Here is a 12,915-nt window from a genome sequence, read left to right on the forward strand (position 1 = left end):
GGGAAAATGTGTCCAAACTTTTGACTGGTACTTTAATCATTATTATTTTATTTATTTTTGACGACGTAGTTAAGGCGACAGGTGTGTGTTGCTTAGGCGGCCGCCTTAGTTGCAAAGTGCTGCGGGAAACCCTGGTTTAGCTCTTTACTATATTTTTTAGCTCTTTCGGATATGTTTAGCTCTTTAGCATTAGACTTTAAAAATTTGATTCATACATTTCAGCCTTTTCAACTTTTTTATTTTAATTAAGATCTGTATATTTAAGCGTCTTCTAAATGACTAAATGTATATGTTTATTGTATGCACCTTCCTGCCACAGTACATTGTGTGTTTGTGTTAACTTACAAGGCAATAAAAACCAATTCAGATTCTGAATTTGTTTGGAAGTTTCTCTGTTCTACTGCTGCTCGCCGGTCTCCCAGCATGCGCAACCCGCCCTCTTCAGAGATTCAGAACGCAGCGGCCCGCCTGGTCTACAATCTACCCAGACGCTCCCACATTACCCCGCTCCTCATCTCCCTCCACTGGCTACCCATCACGGCCCACATCAGATTCAAGACCCTGGTACTGACCTTCCGAGCAGTGAACGGGACTGCACCCGACTACATCAAGTCTCTCCTGCAGCCTTACACCCCCACCCGCCACCTACGGTCTTCTCCAGACAACCGCCTGGTGGTCCCACCACTCAAGACCGCCCGGTCCCAACACAAGCTCTTCTCCTGCCTGGCCCCCCAGTGGTGGAATGAACTCCCCACCTCTATCAGAGACGCAGACTGTCTCTCCACCTTCAAGAGAAGGCTCAAGACGCACTTGTTCAGGGAGTACAACGGTACTTAGGAATGGTTTGCTGAACCCAATGCTAGTTTCCTCAAGGATCACAATGATTCTTGCTTAGAGACTTGTTGCTCTTGTTGGTTAGTGGTAGCTGATTTAAACTGTTGTATTCTATTTTAGTTAATCTTATTTTTTTATATTAATCTTATTTATTGTATTTTTTATTTTATTTTACTGTTGCTTGTTTTTCTACAGGTGCACTTGCACTTACAGATTCATGTTGTTTAAATTGTAACTTGCTTAACTACATGCTCTTATGGTTTTTCCCTTTGACACTTATTTTTGGGTTGTTCACAATGTGTGCTTGTTTTGGCTACCCGCAATGCTTTGGGGCTATCTTGTTGTTGTTATCAGTGACCTATGCACTTTGTAAAGCTCTCTCTTGGAAGTCGCTTTGGATAAAAGCGACTGCTAAATAAATACATGTAAATGTTCTTTGCTTGTGCTTCAGCAGGCATAGTGGGGCAGAGGGCTAAAACAGCAGTAGGATTCTCCTCTGTCTCTCTCACTGTCTCTTTGTCTTTCTCTGTTTCACTCTCTCTTATTGGTGTGTCTCTCTCTTCTGGGCAAAGGAGATGCCAGATGTTGGGCCAGCTGCCTGGCGGTTCAGCTGTGGGGTGAAGGAGGGGGTGTGCGAGAAGGGGGTCACTGCGCCATGTGTGTATCACAGGGGCGGTCCAGGTTGCTGTCTGTGTGACAGCGAAAGCATTGGCACTGGGCCCAGCTGGCATCCCATGCAACCCCCCCTCAGCCTCACCCTGGGTGGCCAGGCACATACCTCGGTTTTTATGCCTTTTCCGCTTCATCTTTTTTCCTCTTGTCAATTCCATGCCATTCCTCATCCCACTTGTCCTTTCCCCTCTTCTCTTCGCCGCTCCTTCCTCTTCCTCTCGTCTCAAACATGCAGCATGTATGTGTGTAGGGAATATGTCTGTGAGGACCCGTACATCTTCTTAGGAGAGGTTTCCATGGAAGCTATAAATGACGGGAACATCGACAGGCAGCCAATGCCCTCTCTGTCTCTCTATCTGTCCATCTCTCTACTGTATTTACACTGTATTTATCAGTCTATTTATTTACAGTATGTAAATAATGTATATATCTATCTACAGTGTCTATCCATCTATCCCAATTATCCATCTATTTTTCTGTCTCTCTCAAATTGCCTTTATTATCACAGGGTCCAGATGTAATTACCGTATCTAAAAATGGAGAGAGATGAGAGAGAGCGAGCGAGCCAGGAAGATAAAAGCAAAATAATTTACAGTGAGAAGAGGGAAGGAGAAGGAAGGGCAGATATACAATAGAAAGGGGTTACTGCACATGAATTTGGCAGAGCAAGGGACAACGAGAGAAAGAGACAGAGTGGTGGATGTTTTTCAAAGCCAGGAAGTCTTGCATGGCTGAGGAGTGAACAGTGGAGTGTGTGTGTGTCTGCGAGCGCGTGTGTGTACTTCATCCGCGTGGCTTGCAAAGAGCCATTTGGGTTCAACGCTCTGATGTGAAGTTGATTAAATCTTTCCAGCCAAGAAAACAGACATATCTCTCCAGGGCTCCCTCAATGACCCTCCTCTTCTCCTCTCTTGCTACCTCTCCTCTTCTCCCCCTCTTCTCTTCTTCTTTCCTCTCCTTCTCAACTCTCTGTTTCTATATTCTCTTTCCTCTACCACCTCATATCTGACTTTCTTGTAGACAGTGCTACTGTATGTTACCTTCTCCCCTTCCCTCTCTCTCCTCTCCCTCTTAATAAACATATTTTTTATTATTGCCTCCATCGCTCTCTCCTCCTCACACAACCCTACTTGTCCTCTATTCCTCCTACCTCCTCTTCTCCCTCTACATGTTTACAACACCCTCTCATCCTTCCTCAACCCTGCCATCCTTTCTAGAGCCTCTCTTCTCACATAACCTCCGCTATCCTCCTTCTCCCCCACTATTCTCCTTTCCTCTCCCCAGTTCCACTCCTCCATTGCAAAAGCAACACAAATAACTTGTGGGCATCAGCAGCAGTTAGTTCTGGAGTTTAGCTAAGGACCGAAGGCTAGCCAGACAATATACAACTTCCACTGCTCTTCACACAACCCCCCCCCCCCCACACACACACACACACACACACACACACAAACACACAGGGCATTCAAGGATTTGGGGCCAATTCACAGGACAGAGAGACGCAACAAATGATCTGTGTTTTGCTTAGTGGTCATGTTGTTGAGAGAAACGGACAGGTTAGAAGTCAAAGTCAGACAGCAAAACTAACCATATCAGCACCCTTGTTGTTTACATGTACTTACCATGAGTGTGATCAGCATCTGTGTGTGTGTGTAGAGTCCCCCTTCCCCCCACCTTGTGATATTGAACAGTAGGAATCCACTCGACTCTTTCTAAACTGTATTATCAGTTTACCAGACAAGCATTCCAGCTGTATGCAGACAGCACTTTGTTACCTAACAAGGCATTTGAATTTCAAAGGCTTTTCTGAGGATTGGGATAGGCCGGCCCCGCAGTTCCAAATCTCATGTCATTTCAGAATAGTCGTATATTTTTACGTTAATTTTGTTTTGTGGAATATACAGTGGCCTGTGTGTGTGGACGTGGATTAGGCTGGATAGGGTTGAAGGATGAAGCTGCAAGTCTGGTGGTTCATGTGACAAGAAAGTGTGTGTTCATGTGATAGTGTGTCCGGGTGTCTGTGTGTCCTGGAAAGGAATAAATAATAACTGCTGATTTCAGTGACAGTTCTGTGTAAGACTGTTGCAGACTCATTGTCAGATGATTGACAGATCCAGAGCTGTAATGCATATTTGATGCTCAGTGTGTGGTTGCTGCTGGTACTGCTTTTACCTGACATAACAGCTGCTCACCGCTCTCCCTGATCAAGATACACCCACATAAACCCAAACACACACACATCCTACACGCACACACATACTCACTCCCCCCCAGACACACACCCCACACACGGATACGCACACACCCACCACTACCACACACAGATACGCAGACCCACACAAACACACACACAAATACACATACTCCACACAGATGCACACACCCACAAAAGCACACACTCACACCCACATATCCTCGTATAGTGTGAGAGAGACAGAGGAGACAGGCGGTGGAAACAGAAGGCAGCTCTTGGGGTTGTTGTATCCAAGCAACGACAGTAGAGAAATCCTTGATCCCTGGCAATGACTCCCTGTATGTCAGCCGAGCACCGTGATAGGTCTGCTGACTTACTGTAACAATCATGATGCCAGATGGAGTGTTTGTTCATGGTAGACAGATATGTGATACTGCTTGGTTGAGGCTTAAAAATTGTGTCTCACTGTAAGGAAGGTGGTTGAACATACCTTGGGAAAGCATTGATCTCATGCAAAATTGTTGCTTTAATGATTCCAGATTAGACCAGTGTTCAGTGACCAGCAAACTTAGACTATTTATTTATATCTAAGATGTGTGCATGTCTGTTCGTGGGGAGAGAAAGAGAGATTTTATGTGTCTGTAGTTTGTGCTCTGAGTACAGCAGTTGCCTGTTGTTCTTATTCATAGGAAGCACTTAGTGAACCAGTGAACTTTTGGCTCCAAGATCTGGCCAGCGCTGCTTGCAGACCTAGAGCTCTATCTGTTGGTTATTCTTGGAACTACAGTAAACATTGTGTTCTTTAGATACAATTGTGTGTCTGCAGTTCCATGATACCAGTAAATTGAGCTTAAGTTACCTTTTTGTAATCTTATTTTAGAGTTTACCCGAGTTTACCAAAACTGATGTGAATGTATATAACTGTATGTGAAAAGATGTTTCACATACAGAACAACATACACTACAATTTTTGTGTTCAGGGTCAAGGTCTTAACCTTGACCCTGAACACACATTATTACACTTAAAATCTAATTACCCAGACGGTTCAGTCCAGTGTGTCTGTGTCTGGCTGCTTTATCCAGCCCTGGAAGGCCAGAAGACTAAAGTAAAAAAAATATATATAAATAATGTATTCATTATTAATAGAGCTGAAGTTGCAACTCAAATTTAGTATTTAAATGTTAGATTATAGCATAAGAACCCAAATTAATAAATGTTTGCATTTGCAAACTGCATTTTTCTTTGCTTATCATGTCTGTGTGATATTTGTTACAATTACAATCATCAAAACTTGAACTTGCATCTGGTGTGAGACTTGAATGGGCTTGATAAAAATGTCTTAATGACTTTTTTAAATACTACATTTACATTTCATTTATTCATTTAGCAGATGCTTTTATCCAAAGCGACATCCAAGAGAGAGCTTTACAAAAGTGGGTGTGGGGCTGTTAATCAGAAGGTTGTTGGTTCGATTCCCGGCCATGCCCAATGAAGTTGTGTCCTTGGGTAAGGCACTTCACCCTACTTGCCTCGGGGAGAATGTCCCTGTACTTACTGTAAGTCGCTCTGGATAAGAGTGTCTGCTAAATTACTAAATGTAAATCTATCTTTCTCCCTCCCTCTCTTTCTCTTCCATATCTCTCTCTTCCTTATTTACTTATACCTTTAATGGCAATTTCATAAAGTCTGGCTCTGTCTTTGAATATCAAAACCCTGTTTGTACATCAGAGAACACACTGACCCAAGGCCCTACCACTCTGACATGCGTAGCCCATAGTCTTGTCTGCCCCCCCAACCTCCATGTCCATCTTAACAGTTTCTCCCTGTGGCGTCTTACAGAGGGGGAGATTCTTAGGGGAACTTTCCACCTTAGATCCCAAGAAATCAGCTGGGTTTGATGAGCTTGCCGCTTTTTTTGTTAAAACCGCGGCTCCCATCATTGCAGAACCCATAGCAAACCTTTTCAACCTCTCAATCCATTGGGCCGAAATACCATCAGATTGGAAAGAAGCTATTGTGCTCCCCCTGTTTAAGGGTGGTGAGCAATCCGACCAAAATAGCTATAGGCCCATTTCGATCTCGCCCTGTGTGTCCAAGGTATTTCAGAAGCTTGTGAACAAACAGCTTACATCCTATCTCGGTGCATATGGTTTACTATCTGGGGTGCAGTCTGGTTTCCGTGCTGGTTATGGGTGTACAACAGCTACTTTAAAGGTTTTGAATTATATTACATTTACATTAGACACCAAACAACGTTGTGCTGCCGTATTCATTGACCTTGCCAAAGCCTTTGACACCGTTGACCACACATCCTCGTCAGCAGGTTGAGTAGTATTGGGGTCACATATCACTCACTGTCATGGTTTTCTCACTATCTTTCCCACCGGGTGCAGTGCGCATGGTTTGACAACTCTCTCTCACACACCCCCAGTCGGCAAGGGTGTCCCTCAAGGTTCCATACCGGGTCCAACACTGTTCTCCATTTACCTTTAACAACATACCCCTAGCTGCCAGTAACTCACTCATTCACCTCTACGCTGACCAGTGGGGAACCGTCAGGGCCCTCTAGGCCCTCAGAGAGGGCCTAATATATTCAAAATATATATATTAGTATATATAAGTAATCTGTTATAATTGTATTTCATCAATTAATTATTTGACAATGTTTCTGAAATAAACCCTTCAATCCTGCCTATTCAGTTTATGTTGTAATGTTAAGAGTCTGATTGTAACCCAATCAGAATTTAGCTGCTTCCGTTGTTGGGAGGAAAATGCTGCTCTGCAGCTAGCTCTGTAATTGGTGGTCCAGCTATGAATTTTACAGAGGGCTGCTTGATAGAAATTCAATGAAAGTCTTGAAGCTGAGAATGCCATTGGCTGCTTCAAGTCAGCCGTGCTGCAGGCGCCTGCCTGCATGAAGTTGAACACACCTATTGCTAACTTTATGACAAGTTCCGCCCGCTGTGGGAACGGAAAAATGCGATCACAAGCTAATAAACCAACTAGCCTGGGCTGGGTTTCCCGGAAGCGTTGTAAGCCTTAATTGATCGTAGAATCCATCGTACAACAAATCGTAGTTTTACGGGCCGTTCCCAAAGACATCGTAGCTGAAGTGTCTCTTGAAAATTTGTAGCTATTGAAAGCGCATAGATTAGCCTACTCCTTGCGAGCATGTTCGGGAAACGCACGTAAGAAATATTGATGGTTTCTTTTTTTTGCTTGATCGTTGTTACGATCCATTGTTAATGGGAAAACGCACACCTGTTTGTTCACTTCACAAGTGAAGCTGCGAGTAATGTTCCCGTTAGTGAGGAGGACATTGTTTCACATTTGTTATGTGCCGTTTTCTAGGTTAACTTTTAATGAGAAGTTGGAGTTAATCGGCAAAGGAAAACCTAAACCAGAACTTAATTTTGTGCAGAAAACCAAAGCTTTTGAGAGCCTTGTTATATTCCACCTCCGGTAGGAGGGGGTCCCGACACCCCACAGCCCCAAAGACCCCCAGAAGTGTGCGAGCAGAACTCTAAAGAAGCACTAAACAGCAAACACGGTCATGCAGGGCTTTATTCACCTCAGCAACCAAACAAATTAACACGGTGGTATGGTGAGGGGAAAGGGCTGGACGGCACCAAATAAACAAACAAAGTACCCACCCCTAACCTGTCCCAATCTACCACACACAAAACACACAAAACTAAACTGGCCTGGCACACTAACAGGTGCCCTACCCAAAGTACAGGGGTGGTCCGCCCAGAACTACCCTGGTGTGTATAGACACTGTATTTTCCAGTGGCAGCTCAAACCTACACACTCCCCACACATGCTCATCAATAACAGAGTGGATGCCTGCTCCGAACCAATAGAGTTAACACAGAAAACGACACAATTTATACAGGAGGCATGATGGGATGACTGCTGATTGGACCCAGGTTAATGGCATCACGGATGGTAACGAGGCCTTGACGGGAAAACCAGCACCACCTGTGAAACGAATGGAACACACACTCACAACAACAAAATACACTCAAGGCACTCTGAAACAGACAAATACCGGGGGGGCCGTAACAAGGCCCCACCAAAAAAAACGAAACCTCGGGATTTGTTTTTCCCCGTAACACCAACCCAACGGCCCCCGCAACCTAAGGCATCTCCCACACCCTCGACAGGGCGTCAGCCACCATGTTCCCAGACCCCTTTATATGGTGGATACTGAGGTTGTAGCCCTGTACGACCAAAGCCCACTGCATAAGGCGGCGGTTCTGGTTGTACATACGATGCAAGAAGGTTAGAGGGTCATGGTCAGTGAACACAGTGATGGGCACAGCACTAAGCTAAGCACACAGCCAAGGTACACATCAAAAAACTGCAGGGCCAGAAGCAATGCCAGCGTCTCCTGCTCCACAGTGGAATACCTGGCCTGACAAGGGTTGAATTTCCTGGAAAAGAAACATACGGGCCGGTCTACTCCCTCCCTATCCTCCTGTAGAAGGACCGCACCAGCACCCACCATACTGGCATCAACCTCCAACTTAAATGGCTTGCTAAAATAGGGAGCAGCAAGAACCGGAGCAGAGCACAACAAGGACTTCGCCGACTCAAACGCACCCTGGCACTCAGCCGTCCATACAAAGGGCACCTTAGGGCTGATTAAAGCGGTAAGCGGAGCCACCACAGTGGAAAAATTATTGCAAAACGTTGTGTAGTATCCCACCATGCCAAGGAAACGCCTAAGCTGTCGGTGGGTAGTGGGCGCCGGGTAGGTCATGATGGCCTCTATATTTGCCTGTATGGGGCGCACTTGACCTCGTCCTACCTGCTTCCCCAGATAGGTGACCGTAGCCTTCCCAAATTCACACTTGGCCAGGTTTAAAGTGAACGATGCAGCCCGCAACCGCTCAAACACCACCTTCAGTGTGGCTACGTGTCTTGTCCAGCTGGAGTGAACGACCAAGTCGTCAAGGTAAGCCGTGCAGTTTTCTACCCCAGCCAGCACCTTATTCACCAACTGCTGGAAGGTAGCGGCCGCATTTCGCATGCCAAAAGCCATCACCGTGTATTGTAAAAACTGATCCGGTGTCACAAACGCCAAAATATTTGAGGTGCGTTCTGTCAGAGGGACCTGCCAATACCCCTTTAGCATGTCCAGCTTACTCACATACCTGGCAGATCCGATCGTGTCAACGCAGTCGTCTATGCGCGGCATAGGAAATGAGTCGGGCACGGTGACTGCGTTGACTTGTCGGTAGTCCGTGCACAGCCTAGCCGAACCATCAGGTTTTGGCACTAATATGCACGGGGAACTCCAGGGGCTACAACTGGGTTTCGCTATTTCGTTTTCTAGAAGGTACCTTTCTTCCTTCCTCATTAGCTCACGCTTATGAGCGTTTACTCGATATGGATGTTGTCGAACCGGAGCAGCGCCCCCAACATCCACATCATGCTCCAGAACGGTAGTGCGATTTGGAACATCTTGGAAGATGCTAGGAAACTCCCGAATCATGGTAACAAGCTCTTCTTGTTTACCAGAACACAAATGTGGCATTAAAGACGGCAACGACCTCAACAACTCCGAATTGCACAACCTTTCGCACTGCGCGTGTGAAACCCCTAACCTCAACCCATCGCCTTGGTTGTTTTCTAGGGCCGCGTCAGAGTGCTGCACCACGGCGGCCACACTGGACACTACCGGGGTGCCTTGGAGGTCTGAGCCAGGAGAGGACTCACGCACCTTGTACCGCTTTAACATGTTTACGTGGCACAGCCTAGATGAGCGCCTCCGCTCGGGTGTCTTCACAACATAAGTTGTGTCATTGAGTCTCCTTTCTACCAGTTGGGGACCCGAATAGCGGGCCGACAAGGATGAGCCCTGTACCGGCAACAAAACTAACACCTGGTCACCTTTTTTCAAACTCACGGCTTTTGGCAGTGATGTCAATCTGGTGTTTCATTTTTCCCTGAGCTGACAAGAGTGAACTATGAGCTAGCACACAAGCGTCCTGCAGCCGATTACGCATCCGTTGCACACAGTTCTCTATAGAGTTTTTGGCAACTCCTATGAAAGGATATTGTCCTTTATCACCGCCAAAGGACCCCGCGGGGTGTGTCCGAAGACCAATTCAGCGGGACTGAAGCCTAGGGACTCCTGCACTGTCTATCTGATGGCAAATAAGACATAGGGAACTCCATCGTCCCAATCGGCCTTGTCCTCTAAACAAAACTTGCGCAGCATTGACTTTAGGGTCTGGTGCCAGCGTTCTAGCGCACCCGGACTTTCTGGATGATAAGGGCTCGAGGCTTGGTGACGGATAGCGAGATTCCTCATCACATGCGAAAACAGTTTAGACATGAAGTCGCTTCCTTGATCTGTTTGTACCTCTTTAGGCAGCCCAAACGTAGTGAAGAACCTCACGAGAGCTTTTGTCACAGTCCTGGCGGTTATGTTACGTAGCGGCACCGCCTCCGGATAGCGGGACGCACAGCACATGATGGTTAACAGGAACTGGTTACCTGCTCTGGTTTTCGGTAATGGACCCACACAGTCAACAATCACCCTATCAAACGGCTCCCCCACCACCGGTATTGGTCTGAGAGGAGCTCGGGGAAGTCTGGTTCTGTTTCCCTGCTATCTGGCACACATGACACGTGCTACAATATATCACTACGTCCTTCTTCAACCCCGGCCAGAACACGGGTGTAACAGTACCTCCCGCAATGTCGTTTCCAAGAAGCAGGGATACACCCTCAACAGGTAACCTGTCTACAACCCCGACACGAAAACACCCAGCCACAAGGTTGGACTCCAAACGTACCCAGTGTAACGGTACGGGTTTTGTCACCATTTCTATCCCTCGCAGTAGAACCTGTGACCCTGCGGCTGTGCGGAACTAGGGCGGGTTCAATCACCCGACCCACCGATTTCACCAACCCCAGTCCCTTAGACGGCGACCTCGGTTTGTTTTTAAGTGTAGGACAGTCAGCAATGACATGCCCTGCACGGCGACAGTAATAACACTCCCTGTTGTCTGCCTTACGCGATGTTTCACCGGGCAAAGGGCGATTGCTGTGCGGTGATGCTGCAGGCTTGCCCTCGGAACGAAACCCCGCGAAAACTGTTTTGTGGGTTAAGGCGTATTCGTCCGCCAATACGGCTGCCTGCGCTATGGACGCCACCTTCTGCTCATTTAAATGGACCACTATGTTTTCTGGTAAGTGGTTTTTAAAGTCCTCCAAAAGGATTAGCTCCCTAACCTCTGCTAGGGTTTTAGCCTTGCTAGCAAGGCACCATCTGTCGAATAGGGACTCCTTGTCCCGTGCGAATTCAACATAGGTCCTTGTGGGTGTTTTTTTGTGGCCCCTGAAACGCTGCCTGTACGCTTCAGGAACCAACTCGTAAGCACGTAAAACTGTTTGCTTCACCACGTCATAACTGAGACTGTCCTGCAATGAAAGGGAGGCCACCACCTCCTGAGCCTTACCGGACAGCCGGCACTGAAGCAGCAAGGGCCACACCTCCGTGGGCCACTTCAATGCTGCCGCTACGCGTTCGAAAGCGGGGAAGTAGCTGACCAATGTTTTTGCTGACAAGTGACCACCATGTAGCTCCTTAGATGGAGGTGGCACATCCAAGCCAGCCTCCAGCTCCAGTTTTCTGATGCGGACCTGCGTCTCCGCCTCTATCTGTCTGCACTTCACCTGCAGGTCAAAGTCGTACCTGCGTTTCTCGGCTCTATCTCTCAGGTCTGCCTCAAGACGAGCCATCTTGAGCTTTAACCTAGCGACCTCCACCGACTCAGCGGGATCAGGAGTGTATGGGTCGTACTTGGGCAAAGTCTGAGGAGGCGGGGCCACCCCGTCTGGGTCCTCCTCGCTCTCGTCTCGCTCATCTCGCAGTGTTTCCACACCTGCTGCTGACAGACTCAGTAGATGGGTCTTTAGCATCTAAAGAATGTCAGCCTTTAGAGCGTTGTCCTCCACTGCTAAGTTGTAGTAGCCGGCTACTGTTATCAACTCTGCCTTCCGCAGTCTCATCAACAGCCCCAGCGAAGGGTCCTTAAGGAACATCTCACTGGCGGACGCCGCCATCCTGACCAGCAACCAGAATATGCAGGACAGAAGGCCATATAATATGCTTCACCCATCCCCCAGGGAAAGCTGCCCACAGAGCCATCAGCACCTCACATTCCTTTGAACTCAACTTAATTATCTTCCCTTCCTGTCTCTTAGCAATGAACATAGAAGCTTATAGATTTTATACACATACATCTATGCATATGACCAAAATCTCTACAACAACACCTAATCTCTCTCTCTTTTAAAGCCCTTAAACTGTGTTACTCATTAGAAATAGAGGACTCTAGTCTGTGTCTGCTGTCTCTAGTTAGAAGTAGAGGACCCTAGACCAGGGATGTACAATTATAATTCAAAGAGGTCCACTGACAAACATTTTCTTCCCCCAAAGGCCCAAACAAAAAAGGTCTAATGTGCGCTATGATTATGAGCGTGATTTTTGTATATGGAGGCCCTACAGCTAATAAACAAAGTACTGACACTCGCTGCGGGAAGGGTAAAGGCATACTTGTCTGGCCACTCCCTTTTTTTAAAGTTTGATTTTCTGTATCAACTTTTCTGACTTTTGCGCACACCATTCTACAACTTAACCTCTCGCTTCTGCATTTGCTTCTCTTGCTTCTGCTTTTGCTTCTCTCGCTGTCTCTATCCTAACATGCATTGTAAACTTCAGATTTGATAACTTGATTGTCTGAGTTTCGTGAAGTGATTTAAATAACACGTGATTGGACAACACATTGTAGTATGGAGCGCTGTCTGGGACTGTCTCAGAGGTTTGAATGTGTTCATTGAAAATCACCGTTGCTTCATCAGTATTTAATTTAACAATTACTTTTGAGAAACGAATCTTTGTCCATATAGAACACAGACACAATCCGAGGTCCGCCAATTGTGCACCCCTGCCCTAGACTGTCTCTGCTGTAATAGAAGACTGTATATAGGACCCATGACTGTCTCTTGTCTCACAAGCTCCCTCAACAAAGGTTTTTTTTGTAAGGGTTTCCTTGGTGACAGTGCTTACGGTTGCCATGCCAGCAAGGAGGCATAGAGAGCTATATAGTACCATCTACACCAGTGCCTTCACCATTCGTTAATATTTTAGTCAGTTGAGCACTTGAATGCAGGAAGATTTCATGGTTTTGACTGC

At 46.6% G+C, this 12,915-nt stretch overlaps 1 protein-coding gene across 4 annotated transcripts in view; it reads left to right on the top strand.

Annotated features, from left to right (window-relative positions):
- prkcab (protein kinase C, alpha, b) overlaps window positions 1–12,915 on the top strand; it is a 407,398-nt gene that overhangs the window by 269,957 nt on the left and 124,526 nt on the right. The window lies entirely within an intron of this gene.

Source organism: Hypomesus transpacificus, chromosome 17 (genome assembly GCF_021917145.1).
Source record: "Hypomesus transpacificus isolate Combined female chromosome 17, fHypTra1, whole genome shotgun sequence".
Taxonomy (NCBI): Eukaryota; Metazoa; Chordata; class Actinopteri; order Osmeriformes; family Osmeridae; genus Hypomesus; species Hypomesus transpacificus.